Source organism: Eleutherodactylus coqui, chromosome 5, assembly GCF_035609145.1.
Source record: "Eleutherodactylus coqui strain aEleCoq1 chromosome 5, aEleCoq1.hap1, whole genome shotgun sequence".
NCBI classification, from domain to species: domain Eukaryota; kingdom Metazoa; phylum Chordata; class Amphibia; order Anura; family Eleutherodactylidae; genus Eleutherodactylus; species Eleutherodactylus coqui.
In genome coordinates this window covers 25,536,224-25,556,751 of record NC_089841.1, presented here as the reverse complement: position 1 = coordinate 25,556,751, position 20,528 = coordinate 25,536,224, and the positions used below count along the sequence as shown (strand labels likewise).

At 48.5% G+C, this 20,528-nt stretch overlaps 1 protein-coding gene and 2 pseudogenes across 2 annotated transcripts in view; all 3 read left to right on the top strand.

Moving 5' to 3' along the window:
• Positions 1 to 20,528, top strand: part of LOC136627324 (zinc finger protein 585A-like) — a 525,937-nt gene that overhangs the window by 125,565 nt on the left and 379,844 nt on the right. The gene's annotated exons all lie outside the window — the stretch shown is intronic.
• LOC136627322 (zinc finger protein 420-like) overlaps positions 1 to 20,528 on the top strand; it is a 417,405-nt pseudogene that overhangs the window by 149,487 nt on the left and 247,390 nt on the right.
• Positions 1 to 20,528, top strand: part of LOC136627158 (zinc finger protein 850-like) — a 65,098-nt pseudogene that overhangs the window by 32,967 nt on the left and 11,603 nt on the right.

Here is a 20,528-nt window from a genome sequence, read left to right as displayed (position 1 = left end):
AAACGTCTGACATCCCGGGCCATCTGCGTCCACCAGTAGAGACATCTGCGCAATTCCAACGTGCCACGAATACGTGAGTGGCCTGCCAAGATAGATGCATGAGCTTTCTCTAAAACAAGTAAGCGTAAGGTACTGGGTACAAACAACCTCCCTTGGCGAGGACCACTCGGAGCACCCGATTGAGCAGCAAGAACCTGGTCGGAGATGTTGGACAACAACTCTGCCACCACCATCCCAGGAGATAGAATACTCTCGGGTTGAGCATCCTCTTGTTTAGGCGCCCCAAAACTGCGGGATAAAGCATCTGCCTTGACGTTCTTTGACCCTGGTACATAAGTAACTGCAAAATTAAAATGAGAGAAAAATAAAGCCCACTGAGCTTGTCGAGCGTTTAGGCGCTTGGCAGACTGTAGATAAATCAAATTCCTGTGATCAGTGAATACAGTAATCTAACGTCTGGCCCCCTCCAGGAAGTGTCTCCACTCTTCAAATGCCCATTTGATATTCAGCAATTCTCTATTGCCAATATCATAATTCCGTTCCGCCGGACTAAACTTCCTACAGAAAAAGGCACATGGCTGCAGATTGGAGAGAGAGGCACTTCCCTGGGATAGGACAGCACCCACACCATGCTCAGAAGCATCCACCTCTACAACAAATGAACAATTGAGATTAGGTTGTACGAAAGCCGGGGCAGTAGAAAATGCCTCCTTAAGGTGAGCAAAGGCTTCCTTTGCCTCATGTGACCAGATGTTTACCTCAGCGCCCTTCTTAGTGAGGTCCGTCAAAGGTTTGGCCATAACTGAAAAATTCCTAATGAATTTATGGTAAAAATTTGCAAAACCTAAAAAGCGTTGCAACGCTTTTAAATTAGTTGGTTGACACCATTCAGTTATGGCCCGGACCTTGTCTGAATTCATCTGAATAGCAGAAGGCATTATGACATACCCCAAAAAAGAGATCTCTTGGACCCCAAATTGGCATTTCTCCAGCTTAGCGAACAATTGATGCTCTCGAAGACGAGAGAGCACAATACGTAAATGACTCAGATGCGTCTCCCAATCGGAGGAAAAAAAATCAAAATATCATCCAAATACACTACCACAAAAATACCCATAATATCATGAAATATGGCATTCATGAAGCCCTGAAAAACAGCCGGGGCATAAACCAAATGGCATCACTAAACACTCGAAATGCCTGAAAGGAGTATTAAATGCGGTCTTCCATTCATCCCCTTCTCTAATCCTAATTAGGTTGTATGCTCCCCTGAGATCGAGTTTGGAGAACCTTCTGGCACCTATAACCTGATTAAGGAGATCAGGGATCAGTGGAAGTGAGTATTGATTCTTCACAGTAATCTTGTTCAATGCTCGATAATCAGTACAAGGCTGGAGACTACCATCCTTCTTTTCCACAAAGAAAAGCCCAGCCCCCGCAGGAGACTCAGAAGGACGAATATGCCCCTTGGCTAAACTCTCAGTTACATACTCCACCGCCTCCAGTTCAGGGACTGTAACATTGTAAATTCCCCCCTTGGGAATCTTACCCCCAGAAACAAGATCGATTTTGCAATCCCATTCACTATGGGGGGGGCAAAACTTCTGAATGTTGCTTAGATAATACATCAGCAAACTCCTCTAAGTACTTAGGCAGGCCAGGAATCTCACAACTGGACAAATGCAGTTGAACAGATGTTAAATGATCTCCACAGCCCGCTCCCCACTGTATCAACTCAGAGGCTGCCCAATCAATAACGGGGTTGTGAAGACGTAACCATGGTAACACCAACATAATATCGATGGATAAATTCTCCATGGCTAGGAACGTACAGGTCTCTGTACGTAATGCTCCCACAGAGAACATTAGTTCGGGTGTAATCTTCTTAACTTGCCCCGCAGTCAACGGGGTGGAGTCGATTCCAGAAACGTATGGGAGAGCTTAAATTCCGCAATTCAGATGCAAATGGCTTAACAAACTCCAAATTTACAAAATTGGCAGTCGCCCCTGAGTCAATAAATGCATGACCATAATTTAGACAGGAACCAAACAAAATGGAACAAGGAAGAAGCAACTTAGAAATACCCAGAAGTACCTGAGCTCCTAGGCAATCCCTCTGGACATCGCCTAGGAGTGGAAGTTTTCCTGCAGCTGTTTCTTGTTACAGGTGGCGACCCGATGTCCAGGATCCAAGCAGTAGAAGCACAGCCCATTCTTTAGGCGGAATGCTTTACGATCTGAAGGTGACATATACCCCAGTTCCATGACTTCAGTATGGTTGCTGGGTAGAATGGAAGTCTGCTCCTTCAGTGCTGGGGAGGAACTACCAGACGTAGGCTTAAGTCTGGCCCTAAGACGACGGTCAGCCCGAACTGCTAAAGTCATGGCATGCTCAGGATGAGACAACAGCAGATCCTTTACTGCCTCACACAACCCGGTGAGAAATAAATCCTTTAAGGCCTGGTCATTCCACCCAGAATCAACACAGAACTGTCGGAACTGAGAACAAAAATCCTCGGCTGCACTCTCGCCCTGCAGAAGACTTAACAATTTAGACACCCCATAGCCTGATCGGTCTGGTTCATCATATATCTGACCTGAGGCTGCAAAGAAAGCATCCACAGACTGACAAGAGGGTGAATCAGGTGGCAATGAAAAGGCCCAATTTTGTGGATCACCACTTAACCGAGGTATAACAATACCCACCCTCTGGTAATCTGACCCAGAAGAGTGTGGACGCATACTAAAATACAATCTGCATACTTCACGAAACGTGAAAAACGCCTTCCGGTCACCAGAAAAGAAATCTGGGAGTGTTGCTTTGGGTTCACATACTGATGCAGGATCACGGGAAACCATTGCTGGAGCACCAGCTACCACTTGATCTTGGGGCTGAAGGCGGGCTGACAAATCCTGTCCCACCTCGGTCAAACTTTGAACCTTGTTAACCACTGCAGACACAGCCTCCATAGCCGGGAATACTAAAGGCCAGAGAATACAAACTCGAAAAATTGTATGGCCAGTGTTTCTGTCAGAACTAGTTAAGTACCAGGGGGCACGGAAGTCCCTACACCAGCCCTCTCCCCTGTCCCTGCCTATTTGCCCCCCTGGGCTAAACCCCAGGGCAACAACTGGGCGGCGGTTCCTACTCTGCACTAAGGAGAACCCCGTGACAGTAGGGACAGAGAAGACCAACTAACAACAAAAACAACTAACAAACACAAAACCTCAGAGTCAGAAAAAGCCTGGTCAAGCCAAACAGGAAAGTCAAACCGAGGGAGAGACAAGCTCAGAGTCAAGGAATAGCTGAGTCAGACAACTGGAGACAGACAGAAGTAGCTGGTGTTAGCTGGAAGCCGAGCTGAATAGAGGAGTCCCTGCCTACAGTGGCGCGGAGCGTGATGATGCGCCAGCCGGTGATGCTATAACTCCGGCCTCTCTCCAACCACACCTCCTAACAGGAGAACCCCGAGCCCAACCAGCACGGACGTGCGTGCCCACGCAGCGGGACCCGCACCGCCGACGAGCCCGAGCGACAACCAGCACGGGGGAACCCCAAACAGCGACGCCCGCATGACCGCCGACGGCACTGGGACAGCCAGCACGACCATGCTAAGGACCAACACCCCCAGTGGTGAGCCTCCTCCTAACATATGTTTATTGGTTCTTGTACAGAAGCACTGTGTGGGTCACCCTTTATATTGTAATCTGCATAAACATTCTAGCAGATAAATGACATATTTGTTGGAAGACTTGATAAAAGATTTAATTGGAAAAGTCTCATCAGTCTGGTTGCTTCTAAATTCAACCACCTTATTCTTTATATTGCCACAACATTTGCCCTTACCACATTTATAGCAGACTGTTGTGTTGGGAAAAATGGGATTTGCTGATAGGTTGGTTTTAGCCTTCTAAATTTGCTTGGGGCAAAAATATTTTTAAGTGTGCGTGCCCTTCTAAAAGTGATTCTTGGTTTTTGTGGGAAGTTCTAGTGTAGAAGGGGTCTTGGAGTATTAAGCCCCAGGGTTTTTCCAACATTTCTTTTATGAGATACATTATATGTAATAATAAAGCTGTGGTGAACATTATAGAGATCATTATTTGTCTCACCCTACACTGCAGCTGTCATGGGTGAAAAAATATAACTGCAAACCTGCGGTAGAATTTCCATTCCCAGTATAGCTATCACCTAGTTCTCAGCTATCCAGCTTTCAAAGTCTGCTGATATCCAACCCCCTACAGACCCTAGCTGTCTCAAAGAATGTATTGAGAAGGAGCTGACAAGTGTGGTAATATCCCAGCCCTAGCTCACTGGATGATGGTGGCAGAGGCTAATAGTTCCTGACCTAGAGGCTATCTCACCATACAAAATAAATAAAAAGGAGAATATAAATGATAAAAGACCAGCCACCCTGATGGTGGACAGCTGGCATATCCTGAGTTGCTGAACGCAGTCTCCCTATATAGCTGATCTCAGGTGTAGTCCACAGTGGGTGTGTGTTTTAATTATCCAATAAGTTTTGTACATGTCTTTGGTCTTGTCATCTTTTGCTAGGATATAAAGGTTTTGTGGGCTGTATACACGCCACATAAGTTGCCCATAAGAAAAACATGTTCTTCTAAATGTAGACCTCCTACCTTAAGGGCTCAAGTCTACTGGTGGGTTTAAATTCCAGGATCCGTGTGGGGCACCTGCGCAGATGATCCAGAGTTCAAGCCACCCATAGAAAATCATGGGCATCTGTAGCTTAATTAAAACATGCGGATGTTTTGTGGACCTTCTGGTCCAGAAAACAAATCGCAGCATGCTGCGTTTTACCGCGGATCCTGCAGGGATGGCTTCCATTTAAGTCAATGGAAGCCGTCCGATCTGAGGCACACCCGGAACTGTCATTCTGGATGTGCTCCGGGTCCACTGCGCATGTGCAGGGGGCGTTCCGGTGGGTATGGCCCCATGCTGGTGTGCCAACCCACATGCAAGGAAGAGAAGATGGATGGCCCACACACATCCGGACTGGTAAATGATGTCCTCACGTCGCGGGCCAGATGGGCTGCCGTCTACAGAACCCGACCCGCCCGTGGACATCAGGCCTAACTGTTTGCCCTTGAGCCTTATTGCTCGTCATTGCAAGTGCTATTTTTAGAGAGAATAGGAGCCTTTTGAATTGAAAAGGCAAATCCGCTCGTATTATCGAATGCGTGAAATTAAAACACTTTTTGCTTTTGCTATTCCAATCATAATAATGGCTCTTGGAATATTTCGCTAAAAGTTGCGCTGTGATTGGTTGGTGTTTCTTATACTGCAGAGGTAAAATAAAAGCTGCACTGTGGTTGGTTGTTATTTGCAACACACATTTTTTAAAAATCTCAATCCATGTTAATGTGTCTTTCATTCAAGTTTTAATTCCAGGCACCGCTAGCTTGATAATCGCATATGTGCGGCAACGGCGTCTGCCCTTACGTGTCGGACTGTTTGGGGAGGCCTAGCATATGATGTGCACCCCCTTACCCTCCGCCTCACCGCACAGCGCTCCCTTTCAGGATAAAACATAGCCTATGTCCTTCCTCAGGATGCAATTTATCTTTCTGCCAAATGTCATCAAAATCGCGTCCGCAGTTTAGCCGTGAAAAGGTAACAAACAGTCAGACAGTTACTTTCACATTTATAATATTACGGTGTGGATATATAAGTGTGACTGACTGCCTCGTCACCAGTTCTCTAAGGCCTCCCTCACACGGGCGTTTTTTGTACAGCGATTAGCGCAGCGCTAAACGCTGTACAACGCTCCCATTAATTTCAATGGCGCAGCTCACACAAGGCTTAAAACGCAGCGTTTCCAACGCGCTCCATGTTCTATTCTTGACCATTTTCAGCTGTGTGTCTCCCATTGAAATGAATGGGCGTTTTCAGCAACCTGGTTGGATAAAGCTGATGGACTTTTGCTCTCTGTTTCAAGCACCAGGCCTATGTTAGAGAGAGCAAATGCAGTCTGTTAGTTAGTAGTCAGATGGTCAGGGATGTGTCGATATGTACATGTGTACTGTGCCGTATTATGAGGTGCTACCCCATATCTAGGTGAAGGAAAGATGGGGATTCCATGGGCTCAATACCGCCATCACAAAATATATAATATATATGTGTATAGATGAAGTAAGTTATACTGTATAACATATAGCTGAACAGATATATTTTTATACAGGTGGTATCAAGATTATACCGGTGTGAAGACTATGAGCCTAAAACCTATATATATATATAATTATTTATTTATTTTTTGTCTCCTATGAACATCTTTGATATACGCTTCTGAAGGCTATGGGCCTAAAACATGTACATATATATTTAATCCTGTCTCCTATGAACATCTTTGATATTTATGTGTTGTTTGCATGACAAGATTGCATTGTTACAGGAATTAGAAATAGTGAATAGCACTTAGAATATATCTTACATTCTTCCTTATCTTTTGTTGCACTGTTCAAAAGTCAGTGTGCAATAGTGTCCAGTAAAGACAATGCCTTAATGTTTAACTGCTATCTATGTAAAAGCACATGACTGGCTGAAATGTACACATATAGACAATAGACCACTCTCCTTTAAAAATACTATATGCAAAAAGATGTTTTGTAATAAAGGTAGATTGTTTTTAGACACGGTCATGATGTCTGTGTCCATTGCTTTCTCACGGTGGCTGCCATAACCACCTCTAATTTGGAGCCTCGCAGCATATTGATGAAACGATTGAATTTCCCTAACACCAGCATGGTCTATATCACTACCATAGGGTGCGTTCACACGAGCGCATAAACGGCGCGTCTTTGCGCCCAATCGTATAAACGTGACCATCTGAGGCGTTGGTTTCCAATGTATTCGTTCGCACGGGCGATTTTACGGCGCGTAAAAACGGCAACGGCAGCATCCCCACACCGGGGAAGAGGAATCCTGGAGGGTGAAGGACCGGGACCCTCTGACCAGGAGGGGGCAGCATCCTCACACTTAGAAGGAGAAATCCCGAGGGGTAAAGGACCAGGACCCTCGGACCAAGAGGGGGCGGCATCCTCACATAGAGGAAGAGGAATCGTGGGCGTTGAAGAACCAGATGATCTGACGAGGAGGGCGCAGCATCCCCACACAGAGAAAGAGGAATCCTGGGGGGTGAAGGACCAGGACCCTCTGGCCAGGAGAGAGCAACACCTTCACACTGAGAAGGAGAAATCCTGTGGGGTGAAGGACTGGAATCCTCTGACCAGGAGGGGGTAGTATCATCACACAGAGGAGAAATCCTGGAGGGTGAAGAACCGGGACCCACCGACCAGTAGGGCACAGCATTGACACAGAGGAAGAGAAATTCTAGAAGGATGAAGGACTGGGACCCTCTGATCAGAAGAGAGGAGCATACTTACACAGAGGAGGAGAAATCCAGGGGGTTAAGAAACGGGACCCTCCAACCAGGAGGGGGCAGCATCCTCACACAAAGGAAGACGAATCCTGGGCGGTGAAGGACCGGGACCCTCTGACCAGGAGAGGGCAGCATCCTCACACTGAGAAGGAGAAATCCTGTGGTGCGAAAGACCGGAACCCTCTAACCAGAAGGGGGCAGAATCCTCACACAGAGGAAGAGGAATCCTGGGGGTTGACAGACTGGCACCTTATGACAAGGAGAAGGCAGCATCCCCACACAGGGGAAGAGAAATCCTGTGGGGTTATGGACCAGGACCTTCCGACCAGAAGAGGGAAGCATTCTCACACAGAGGGAGGGAAATCCTGTGGGGTGAAGGACCGGGACCCCCTGACCAGGAGAGGGCAGCATCCTCACACAGAGGAAGATAAATCCAGGGGGTGAAGTACCGGGACCCTCCGATCAGGAGGGGGCAGCATCCCCACACAGAGGAAGAGAAATACTGGGTGGTGAAGGACCAGGACCCTCCGACCAGGAGAGGGCAGTATCCCACCACAGGGGAAGAGAAATCCTGGGGGGTTATGGAACAGGACCTTCCGACCAGGAGGGGGAAGCATTCTCACACAAAGGGAGAGAAATCCTGGGGGACGAAGGACAGGGACGCTCTGACCAGGAGCAGGGAAGCATCCTCACATAGAGGAAGAGAAATCCTGCGGGGTGAAGGACTGGTACCATCTAACGAGGAGGGGGCAATATCCTCACACAGAGGAAGAGAAATCCTGGGGGTGAAGTACCGGGACCCTCCGACCAGTAGGCGGCAGCATCAACACAGAGGAAGAGAAATCCTCGAGCGATGAAGGACCAGAACCCTAAGACCAGGAGGGGGCAGCATCCTCCCACAGAGAAAGAGAAATCCTGGTGGGTGAAGGACTTGGAGCCTGTGACCAGGAGGGGGCAGCATCCTCACACTGAGAAGAAGAGATCCTGTTAGGTGAAGGACTGGGAGCCTCTGACCAGGAGGGGCAGCATCCTCACACAGAGAAAGAGAAATCCTGGTGGGATAAAGGACCTCGACCCTGAGACCAGGAGGGGGCAGCATCCTCACACTGAGAAGGAGAAATCCTGTTGGGTGAAGGACCGGGAAACTCCTACCAGGAGGGGACAGCATCTTCACACAGAGGAAGAGAAATCCTTTGGGGTGACGGACCAGGTGGGGGCAGCATCCCCACTCAGAGGAAGAGAAATCCTGGGGGGTCAAGGACAGGGGCCCTCTGACCAGGAGGGGGCAGCATCCCCACTCAGAGGAAGATAAATCCAGGGGGTCAAGGACAGGGGCCCTCTGACCAGGAGAGGGCAGCATCCGCACACAGAGGAAGAGAAATCCTGGGGGGGGGGTGAAGGACCAGGGCACTCTGACCAGGAGAGGGCAGCATCCTCACACTGAGAACGAGAAATCCTTTGGGGTGAAGGACTGGTACTCTCTGACTAGGAGGGGGCAGAATCCTTACATTCTTACATTGAGGAATTGAAATCCTGGGGGAGAAGGACCGGGACCCACTGACCAGGAGAGGGCAGCATCCTCATACTGAGAAGGAGAAATCCTGTGCGGTGGAGGACTGGAACCCTCTGACCAGGAGGGGGCAGCATCCTCACACAGAGGTAGAGAAATCCTGTGGGGTGAAGAAGCGAGACAAACCGACCAGGAGGGGGCAGCATCCTCACACAGAGGAAGAGAAATCTTGGCTGGTAAAGAACCGGGACCCTCTGACTAGGAAGGGGCAGCATCCCCACACAGGGGAAGAGAAATCCTGGGGGGGTGAAGGACCGGGACCCTCTGACCTGGAGGGGGCAGCATCCCCACACAGGGGAAGAGAAATCCTGGGGGGTGAAGGACCAAAATCCTGTGACCAGAAGGGGGCAGCATCCTCACACTGAGAAGGAGAAATCCTGTTGGGTGAAGGACCGGGACCCTCTGACCTGGAGGGGGCAGCATCCTCACACAGAGGTAGAGAAATCCTGTTGGGTGACGGACCAGGACCCTCGGATCAAGAGGGGGCAGTATCGACACAGAGGAAGAGGAATCGTGGGCGTTTAAGAACCAGATGTTCTGACCAGGAGGGGGCAGCATCCTCACACTGAGAAGGAGGAATCCTGAGGGGTGAAGGACTGGGACCCTCTGACCAGGAGGGGGCAGCATCCTCACACAGAGAAAGAGGAATCCTGGGGCCAACAAGACCAAGTCTTCCTGCATTTTACGTACAGCCCTCCCAGCAACTTCCTCTTCTCCTCTCTCCACAGAACGCATTATTAGTAAACCCCTCCCCTTACAGTCATGTGACCTCAGACCATGTGACTTCCTGTTTTCAGAGCACCCATGAGCCCCTCCATTCCAGCATCTACCCCCAGTGGAGGTACAGTAGGGTTGTGAGACCTTCTGGCATCAGCAGGTTGTAAGATGGGTCCTCATGAAGGAGCCGGCGCCCCCTAGTGGATGATGGGAGTCGCTGCTGGAAGTTACCAGCTGTAACTCTTTCACTGCCTGAGAGGTGACATGTGCTCCTCACACAGCAGGGGGGACAATTAGGAGTTTAAGGGTTAATCAACCTGCACTGGTCACTGAGTCCTATAGGGGCTGTGAGGAAGGGGTCCACTGAGGGATCTCCGACAGACGGCAGCTCAGGGGCTTTCTGCAGTGACAGGAAGAAGGCGGCACGTTGTCATCTGTAGGTCGGTGTGAGTCTCCCACACAGGGAGGCGCCGTCTATGGAGAGCAGCGCCATTGTTTATTACATTCACTGCAAGTCAGAAGTTGTAGAAGAGCGGAGCGAGCGCAGGAATTGTAGGGAGCAACACGGAGGATCCGGCGGTGAGCGACATAACTCTATCCACCATCTAGACCATAGAAGACGTGTGTGATGTCACTGGTCACTATTCTGTCACTACCGTCACCACTATCTGATGTCACGTGTCACTATTCTGTCACTACCGTCACCACTATCTGATGTCACCGGTCACTATTATGTCACTACTGTCTCCACTATCTGATGTCACCGGTCACTATTCTGTCACCACTATCTGATGTCTTCTGTCACTATTCTGTCACTACTGTCACCACTATCTGATGTCACCGGTCACTATTCTGTCACTACTGTCACAACTATCTGATGTCACCGGTCACTATTCTGTCACTACTGTCTCCACTATCTGATGTCACCGGTCACTATTCTGTCACCACTATCTGATGTCTTCTGTCACTATTCTGTCACTACCGTCACCACTATCTGATGTCACAGGTCACTATTCTGTCACTACTGTCACAACTATCTGATGTCACCGGTCACTATTCTGTCACTACCGTCACCACTATCTGATGTCACCTGTCCCTATTATGTCACTACCGTCACCACTATCTGATGTCACCGGTCACTATTCTGTCACTACCGTCACCACTATCTGATGTCACCGGTCACTATTCTGTTACTACTGTCACCACTATCTGATGTCACCGGTCACTATTCTGTCACTACTGTCACCACTATCTGATGTCACCGGTCACTATTCTGTTACTACTGTCACCACTATCTGATGTCACTGGTCACTATTCTGTCACTGCTGTCACCACTATCTGATGTCACCAGTCACTATTCTGTCACTATTTTGTCACTACTGTCACCACTATCTGATGTCACCGGTCACTATTCTGTCACTACTGTCACCACTATCTGATGTCACCGGTCACTATTCTGTCACTACAGTCACCACTATCTGATGTCACCGGTCACTATTCTGTCACTACTGTCACCACTATCTGATGTCACCGGTCACTATTCTGTCACTACAGTCACCACTATCTGATGTCACCGGTCACTATTCTGTCACTACTGTCACCACTATCTGATGTCACCGGTCACTATTATGTCACTACTGTCACCACTATCTTATGTCACCGGTCACTATTCTGTCACTACTGTCACCACTATCTGATGTCACCGGTCACTATTCTGTGTGACACATGTAGATGAGGTGGGTGATTTGACGTATGCTGTCTGGAGCTTGTCATCCGGGAACGAACCCTACTTGGTCCTTACCTATTGTGGGAGGACAGCTCAGTAGCGTGCGGGTTGGCGGCAATCAGAGACGGAAAACCAGCGTCTGTAGTCCAAAAGCAGGCGTGACCTGCGTTTATTTTATAACAGAAAACAAAAGCCCAGCCTTAGCTTCAGGCAAACAAAAATTATAGTCCAAATATACAGCTCTCAGGCCGTCCCGGCCTGACCAGGTCGCTCTTGGTAAGTGCAGCACACGGCAGGCTCCTGACTCCAGCCGGTCACACAGGCTGCCCGGGTTCAGAAGCCATCTTAGTTCCCCCCTGTGTCCGTGCATCTGCTACCTTTTATATGCCTCATTGTGGCTCAGTCTCAGCCCCTGGGCTGATTGACCTCGCCCACACCCTGTAGTGGAGGAGGTGGAATGGATGGCCCCACTACCAACCTGACATCCATTCCAAAAAAAACAGGCCCGGATTTTTAAAGAACAGATCTCCAGCAACTGCTTGCTGGAGACCACATTACACTCCTGGTTTTCCCACGTCCCAATAGCGGGAAGTGACCCTCCTCCAGTCCTCTTATGCGTAATACCTGAACTGAGGGGCGACGTTGCGACCATCCACCACTACGCCCCTCAGTACCTCACATACTCTCCCCCTCTGCTCGAACCCATAGGGGCGAACACTTTTACTACTCAAGCAGTGGGTTTGGGACAACGCATCGGCATTTCCTTGTAGCTTGCCAGCCCTGTGCTCTACATCAAATTTAAAGTTTTGTAAAGTAAGGAACCACCTCGTCACCCGAGCGTTTCGCTCTTTGGCCTGACTTATCCAGGTGAGAGGGGAGTGGTCTGTCACCAATCTGAAATGTCGTCCAAGCAGATAGTACCGTAGGGACTCTAAAGCCCACTTTATCGCCAGACACTCTCGTTCCACAATGCCCACAGCAGAGACCTTTTATAGCCAGTGATTGGCTGCGGCAGTCACATGTCCTGGTCAGCAGCAACCAGGAAGGACACGGGTTGTGAAGCATTTTTAAGCAATGGAAAAAAACACAAATGTTTCCCCTTATTATCACGAGTAAATTTATAATGTTTTTTTTTACATTGTTTTATATTCTTTCCATTTAGGACCCTACATGACTGATTCATCAAAGATGGAGAATGACAGAAACAAGATGGCTGAAAGTGTATTAAATCTCACCCTAGAGATACTCTTCCAGCTTACTGGGGAGGTGAGAGATTCTGATGATGTCACAATACATCATTCTTATCTGTGGTAATTACAGATGATGTCACTAGAGGGGGGAGAGATTCTGATGATGTCACATCATTCTTATCTATGGTAATTATAGATGATGTCACTGGGGAGGTGAGAGATTCTGATGATGCCTGATTACATCATTCTTATCTATGGTAATAACAGATGATGTCACTGGAGAGGGGAGAGATTCGGATGATGTCACATTACATCATCCTTATCTATGGTAATAACAGATGATGTCACTGGAGAGGTGATGGACTCTGGAAATGTCTGTAGTGATATTTATTAATGTCTCCCCATACACAGGATTACTCAGTAATGAGGAAGACCTCTAGTGATGGCTGTCGGGCCCCTGTGTGTGATGGATGGGGAAGATCCCTGAGCCCAATTATGGCTCCCCCATCTCACCCCCTGATACATGAGGACATCAATGTACAGAATATTCTTGAACTCACCAACAAGATGATTGAGCTGCTGACTGGAGAGGTGACGCTGCAGGGAATGCTGGGACATTATACAGTAACAGCACTGGAGGCTTCTGGGTGATGACTGTATATTGTGTTGTCAGGTTCCTATAAGGTGTCAGGATGTCGCTGTCTATTTCTCCATGGAGGAACGGGAGTATTTAGAAGGACACAAGGATCTGTACAAGGAGGCCATGATGGAGACCCGCCAGCCGCTCCCATCACCAGGTAATGGATATATTTAGCTGGATTGTAGCTGGGGGGAGTGGGGCATGTGCCCCTGGTGCTTGTAGGGAGGAAGGTGCTGGGCAGGCAGGACACTGTGCTGGTTGGATTAGTGAAGCCACTAACTACACAGTTGTTGATTAAAGTCAGTGTATAATCAGTAGGCCTACATATCAGCAATACACTTTTAATCGCTGATATGTAAGCATCCCGGCCCTACAGTGATGCTAGTCAGCGACTACACGGTGGACGGCTGCTGTATCAAGCAGTAGCAAGAGAATGTGGCTACAGAAGATCTCGGCTCCACCAGCCTGACTGCTACAGTAGGTGACGGCGGTGCAGGGCTGGAGAGGTGCCTTGGCCCATGCTGTCCTAGATCCCCAAACTATCACCACCAGCTCTTTCTTTGCATTTAGTGCTTGCAGGCCCGGAGGAGGAGGGATCCGGCATCACCGGTAAGAGCTGCTAGGTTGTATCTACAGAGTGCAGCATGCCTTCATTGTGAAGCATGTGTAGTGGGGGTAGTGGGACTGTCCAGCGCAGTGAGAGAGAGCTAGGGTGATGACAGGTAGGTGCGGGAAGGAGGGGGGGGGGGGGGGAGAGAAAGGGACGCTGCGTCAGGAGTGAGAAGATTGTCCTATAGGAAGATCTTGTGCTTGATTGTCTTTCCGTCCCCCACCCTTTCTTTCAATGAGCAGTACTTCATACTGTACTATTATATTATTACTAATACAGGGGGAAGGAAGGGGGTTATATTTTCTCTTTTTGGGGCAGCTGCTCCAATTATACATGGTAGTACTGGATGCACCAGGGGTGTCTATTATGCAGTTTTTGGTATTATTACCCTCATTTAGTGCTTGTATTTTACTCTATAGGGCATATTAATAAAATTATGTTTTACTGCTACATTTAGTGATTTACCAGCATTATTATTTGCTGTGACTTACTGAAAAATGTAAGCAACATAGTGAGTTACCATCCATTATTAATTACTAGTGGGAGAGGTTCAGCAAGCAAGATTCAGATGTGGGGCTGCACAACGCTTTTACCCTGGGTGCAGGAAACCCAGCTACACCTCTGGTATTTACCATATTTTTAGACTATTAGACACACTTGACTATAGTATACACCCCGGCCTCAGACAAAAGAAAATAGGAAAAAAATGTTTTATACTAATGTCACTAACTTCTCCAGAGTAGTGTCAGGGTTTGGTGTTGTAGGGTAGACAGGGGGTTAATATTTTATTATAATAGTAATATAATCTACAATAATAAAGGTGATGGGAGGGGAACAACAGAACGCCTGTCGGAATGAGCCCTATGTAGTTCTCCAGCACTGATGAAGTGCCCACATGGACCTTCTCTTTGGATGGCGGTCCTATGTTTGTAGCCAGAAGGTCTAATAAATGCTTGTTTTTATCCTCAGTGATGCTGGAGGACCACAAACTGGTATATATCCTCCTGCACACTTGTACGCTCACTCCTGCCATCTCTGTGCACTGGGAGTTCACTGTGACACTGGACACCTGCATTCCTGACCTATTGTAGCAGTGATGTCCTCTGTCTACTTACTCTGCATTCACTTGTACATCATCTCTCAGTGGTAGCCCCCTCCCCAGTAATGCTTCAGCTCCAATAACTGCACATTATTACACAGCATGGTTTCCTCCCATGACTTGTATGCTCTGTCTATAAGGTCAGCCTCGTATCAGTGTCGCAGATTGCCTGTGTGCCGGGGATGGAGACGGGATTCAGCAGACTGAGGAAAGAGGAATAAGAAGGATGTAGAGAAGACTGCAGTGCAGGCTAGGATCAGTCACTCAAGGGTTACTCAGAGTGACAGCTCTCTGCTGGGGTCTACGAGGGGGGGACAAGTTATCACTGTTCTGCGATGGCTGTACGTTGGACAGGGAAGGGGGAGACCATTCAGATTACTTCACAACCTCCTTCCTGGTTGCTGCTTACCAGGACATGTGACTGCTGCAGCCAATCACTGCCCACAGCAGAGACCTTTTATAGCCAGTGATTGGCTGCAGCAGTCACATGTCCTGGTCAGCAGCAACCAGGAAAGACACAGGGGTTGTGAAGCAATTATAAGTAATAAGAAAACACTTATAAATGTTTCCTCTTATTATCTCAAAAGACAGTTATAATGTCTTTTTTGTGATTTTCTTTTTTTTTTTTTTTTTACACCGGTTCATATTCTTTCCATTTAGGACCCTACATGACTGATTCATCAAAGATGGAGAAGGACAGAAACAAGATGGCAAAAAGTGTATTAAATCTCACCCTAGAGATACTCCTCCAGCTCACTGGGGAGGTGAGAGATTCTGATGATGTCACATTATATCATTCTCATCTATGGTAATAACAGATGATGTCACTGGAGAGGGGAGAGATTCTGATGATGTCACATTACATCATTCTATCTATGGTAATAACATGATGTCACTGGAGGGGGGAGAGATTCTGATGATGTCACATTACATCATTCTATCTATGGTAATAACAGATGATGTCACTGGGGAGGTGATGGACTCTGGAAATGTCTGTAGTGATATTTATTAATGTCTCCCCATACACAGGATTACACAGTAGTGAAGAAGACATCTAGTGATAACTGTCGGGCCCCTGTGTGTGATGGATTGGGAAGACCCCTGAGCCCAATCACGGGGCCCCCACCTCACCCCCCGATACATGAGGACATCAATGTACAGACGATTCTAGAACTCACCAACAAAATGGTTGAGCTGCTGACTGAAGAGGTGACGCTGCAGGGAATGCTGGGACATTATACAGTAACAGCACTGGAGGCTTCTGGGTAATGACTGTATATTGTGTTGTCAGGTTCCTATAAGGTGTCAGGATGTCGCTGTCTATTTCTCCATGGAGGAGTGGGAGTATTTAGAAGGACACAAGGATCTGTATAAGGACGCCATGATGGAGACCCGCCAGCCGCTCCCATCACCAGGTAATGGATGTATTTAGCAGGATTGTAGCTGGGAGGGAGGAAGGTGCTGGACAGACAGAAAACTGTGCTAGTTGTATTAGTAGAGCCACTCACTTCACGGTTGTTGAGTAAAGTCAGTGTATAATCAGAAGGCCTACAGATCAGCAATACTCAATTACTAATAGCTGACATGTAAGCATTCCGGTCATACAGTGATGCTAGTCAGCGACTGCACGGTGGACGGCTGCTGTATCAAGCGTTAGCAAGAGAATGCGGCTGCAAAAGATCTCTGCTCCACCAGCCCTACTGCTACAGTATCAGGCGGTCGTGCAGGGCTGGAGAGGTGCCGTGGCCCATGCTGCCCCCGAACCCCAAACTATCCCCACCAGCCCCTCCTCCACTTTGCATTTACTGCTTGCAGACCCGGAGGAGGAGGGATCCGGCATCACCGGTAAGAGGTTGTGGCTACAGAGTGCAGCATGCCTTCATTGTGCTGCTATGAGTCAAACGATGAGTACTGCTATGTGTCAAACGACGGTGCTGGATAATGGGAAAGGAGAACGGAGAGGGACTGTTAGATACTAAGGTCAGGACCTGAGAATGGGATGGTGAGGCAATGGAAAGAAAAAAAGAATTTTGTGAAAGTATGGATGTAAAAAGTGTGGTACCTGTGATAATAATGCTTGGTAGGATATTGGTATGGTATTTAGGAGGTGTATGGAATGAATTATGATGTGGTGTTATGATTAGAGATGAGCAAGCACCAAAATGCTCTGGTGCTCGTTACTCAAGTCAAACTTTTTCGTAATGCTCAAGAGCTCGTTTCAAATAACGAACCACATTGAAGTCAATGGGACTCTCGAACATTTTTGAAGGTGACCCATGCTCCTCATGGGGAAGGTTGTGCGAATCGCCTGAAAACATCAGAAAGTGATGGAAACAGAAAAGCATAGGGAACAGCAGGGGCAGCATGTATGGATGCATCTTAGGCTCTCAGGTCACACTATTAAGCCAAATTGTGGGCAAGAGCCTGGCGATCAACCCCCTAACAATTTAGTTGGGACAGACCATAATCAGCAAGGCACACATGCTGGCACACCTTAGCTAAGCACCACACTAGGTGCAACAAAGGCCAATCACTGCCTGCGGGTGACACCACTGCCTCTTCTCCTGTGTTACATTCTGGCATTGCTGTCCACTCCCCACCAAGACGCAGGCACGAGGATGCGTCCACAGCGTACTGAAAATTTTTCCCAGCGCTGCATCCATCTGTCCACATCCCAGACAGGGTAAGGTGCACCCCTTCGCGTACTTCGCCGACGGGAGCTTCACGACGCCGTAGGACGGTCCAACGCCGCCCCTGCACGGAGCGGCATATGAAAGAGGAGCGGCCCTTTCGTCCTGGGGGTTCAGGTCCACCCGCCTTTGTCCAGGAGTACTGGCGGAGAGCTAGTGGTCTTGACCTATTTTCTCAAAGTGCCGAGAAGGAGTGGGGATGCGCACACTTGAGTCAATGCACCGTAGCCGCCCTTCTGACAACTTTCTTTGGGACACAGCCACGGAGTCCCTGGGTCCCCACTCTGCCGATCTGCCCGCGGTAGCTGGCGGGTGGCCGTCCGATGTGGGCACCTCCTCCAAGCGTCCGGGTACACAACGACGCCTCGGCCAGTTGAGGAAGTGGTGCAAATAGAAAAAAATATATATCTCCACGAGGGGCTTGTTAACCAGTGCCCCGGGGAAGGACAACATGAACCGTGAAGAAATTAGTGGCCAAAGATGGTTACCGCGCTGGGATACGTTTCCGTACGCCGGGTGACCCTTTTAAAGTTGTGCTTTATAGCTGACAAATCGCAGACAAATTAATGTATAATTGTAAGTGCTATCTCATGCCACCTCCGTCGCAGCATTTCATTAGCCACAACAAACGCCAGCATAGTGGGGACTCAGAGGCCAGTACTTCTACATTGTTTATGAAGAAAGCAACCCATTTTAAATAGAATTTTTTTTTTACCAACATTGCAGGTGAGAACCTGAAAGATCTGTGGAGCGAGAGTGCAGGGTAATTGTTTACCAGGAGTATAGGTGAACCCCTGAAACATTAGTTTACCAAGAGTATAGGCGAACCCCTGAAACATTTGTTGAGCAAGAGTATAGGTGAACCCCTGAATGATTTGTGTACCAAGACTATAGGCAAAGCCCTGAAACATGTCCCAAGACTATAGTCGAACCCCTAAAACATGTGGACCAAGACTATAGGCGAACCCCTGAAACGTGTACCAAGACTATAGGCGAACCCCTGAAACATTTGTGTACCAAGAGTATAGGCGAACCCCAGAAACAATTGCTTTACCAAGAGTATAGGCGAACCCCTGAAACATCAGTGTACCAAGCGTATAGGCGAACCCCGGAAAAATTTGTGTACCAAGAGTATAGGTGTACCTCTGAAAAAGTTGTTTACCCAGAGTGCAAGTGAAACCCTGAAAAAAAATTTTTAAAATAGAGTTCATACTTGCTTAATTTGCTAACTGAGCCTGTAGGCAGCCCTCCGTAAAAAATTAGTTTTTACAGAGCATGCTGACATGCTGGTTTAGCAGGAGGAGGAAGAAAATCAGAAAAGGATAGTTCAAGCTACTTCTTCCCTTTTTTGGAGGAATAGAGGGTGCATGGTTCTCCAGTTCCAGCTTAAAGATACTTTATATTATGCTGCTTTCCACTGGTGGAGAAGAAAGGTCAGGGGAAATCCAGGCCTTGTTCATCCTAATGAGTGTAGACCTGTCGGTGCTGTCAGTTGACAGGTGGCTACGCTTATCCGTGATAATTCCCCCAGCAGCACTACACACCCTCTGTGATAAGACGCTAGCGGCAGGGCAGGCCAGCACCTCCAATGCGTACAGTGCAAGTTTGTGTCATGTGTCAAGCTTTGACACCCAATAGTTGTATGGAACAGAGGGATTACAGAGGACGTTGGTAAGATCGGCTATGTACTCCCACACCATCTTTTTACAGTGTTCCCTCCTACTCAGCCTAGACTGGGGAATGGTGACACAGTCTGGCTGGGGAGCCATAAAACTGACAAAGGCCTAGGAGAGTGTCCCCCTTCCTGCGCTAGACATGCTGCCTGATCCCTGCGTCTTCCCTGCTAGTTGTCCCAATGAACTACGTTCTCTACCGCTAGCATTGTCAGATGGGAACTTTAGTATCAGCTTTTCCACCAGGGCCTTGTGGTATTGCATCACTCTCGTACTCCTTTCCTCTTCGGGAATGAGAGTGGAAAGGTTCTCCTTATACCGTGGGTCGAGAAGGGTTAGCAGTAATCTGTGTTGGCAAGAATGCGTCTAACGTGAGGGTCACGGGAAAGGCAGCTTAACATGGAGTCAGCACGTGAGCGGACCCATCGTCAGACTCGGTCCCAGCCCCCACCAGGTTAACCCAATGTGCCGTCAGGGAGATGTTATGTCTCAGCCCGCCAGCACTTGTCCATGTGTTGGTGGTTAAGTGGTCCTTCCCAGTAACCGCGTTGGTGAGGACACGGTTTATATTCCGTGACAAATGCTGGTGTAGGGCCGGGACGGCGCAGCGGGAAAAATATTGGTAACTAGGGACCGAGTAGCGAGGGACGGCCGCCACCATGAGGTTGCGGAAAGCCTCCGTTTCTACCAGCCTATATGGCAGCATCTCCAGGATCAGTAGTTTGTAGATATACACGTTTAGCGATTGTGCATGCGGGTGGGTGGCCGCATATTTCCGCTTGCGCTCTAATGCTTGGGTTATGGACATATGGACAGCTGAACGCTGCGAAGGAACACATTAGTGGAGGCAGCGGAGGACCGTGGAGGTGAAGGGGTGGGTGCAGGCTGGGAGATGCTCTTGCCTGCGTTCTGGGAGGGGGATTGCATCTCTGTGGCAGGATGTAACATAGGGGAAGAGGCCTACAGTGTGACCCGCAGGCGGTGAATGGCCTTCATTACACCTCATCGGGTGCTTAGCCATTATATGCCTGCGCATGCTGGTGGTGATCAGGCTGGTAGTGGTGGCTCCCCTGCTGATCTTGGTGCAGCACAGGTTGCCCACCACTGTTCGTCGGTTGTCCGCGCTCTCATTGAAAAACCTCCAGACCTTCGAACACCTAGCCCTCTGCACGGGAGCTTGCCACGAGGAGGTGTTGTGGGGAAGAGTTGGGGG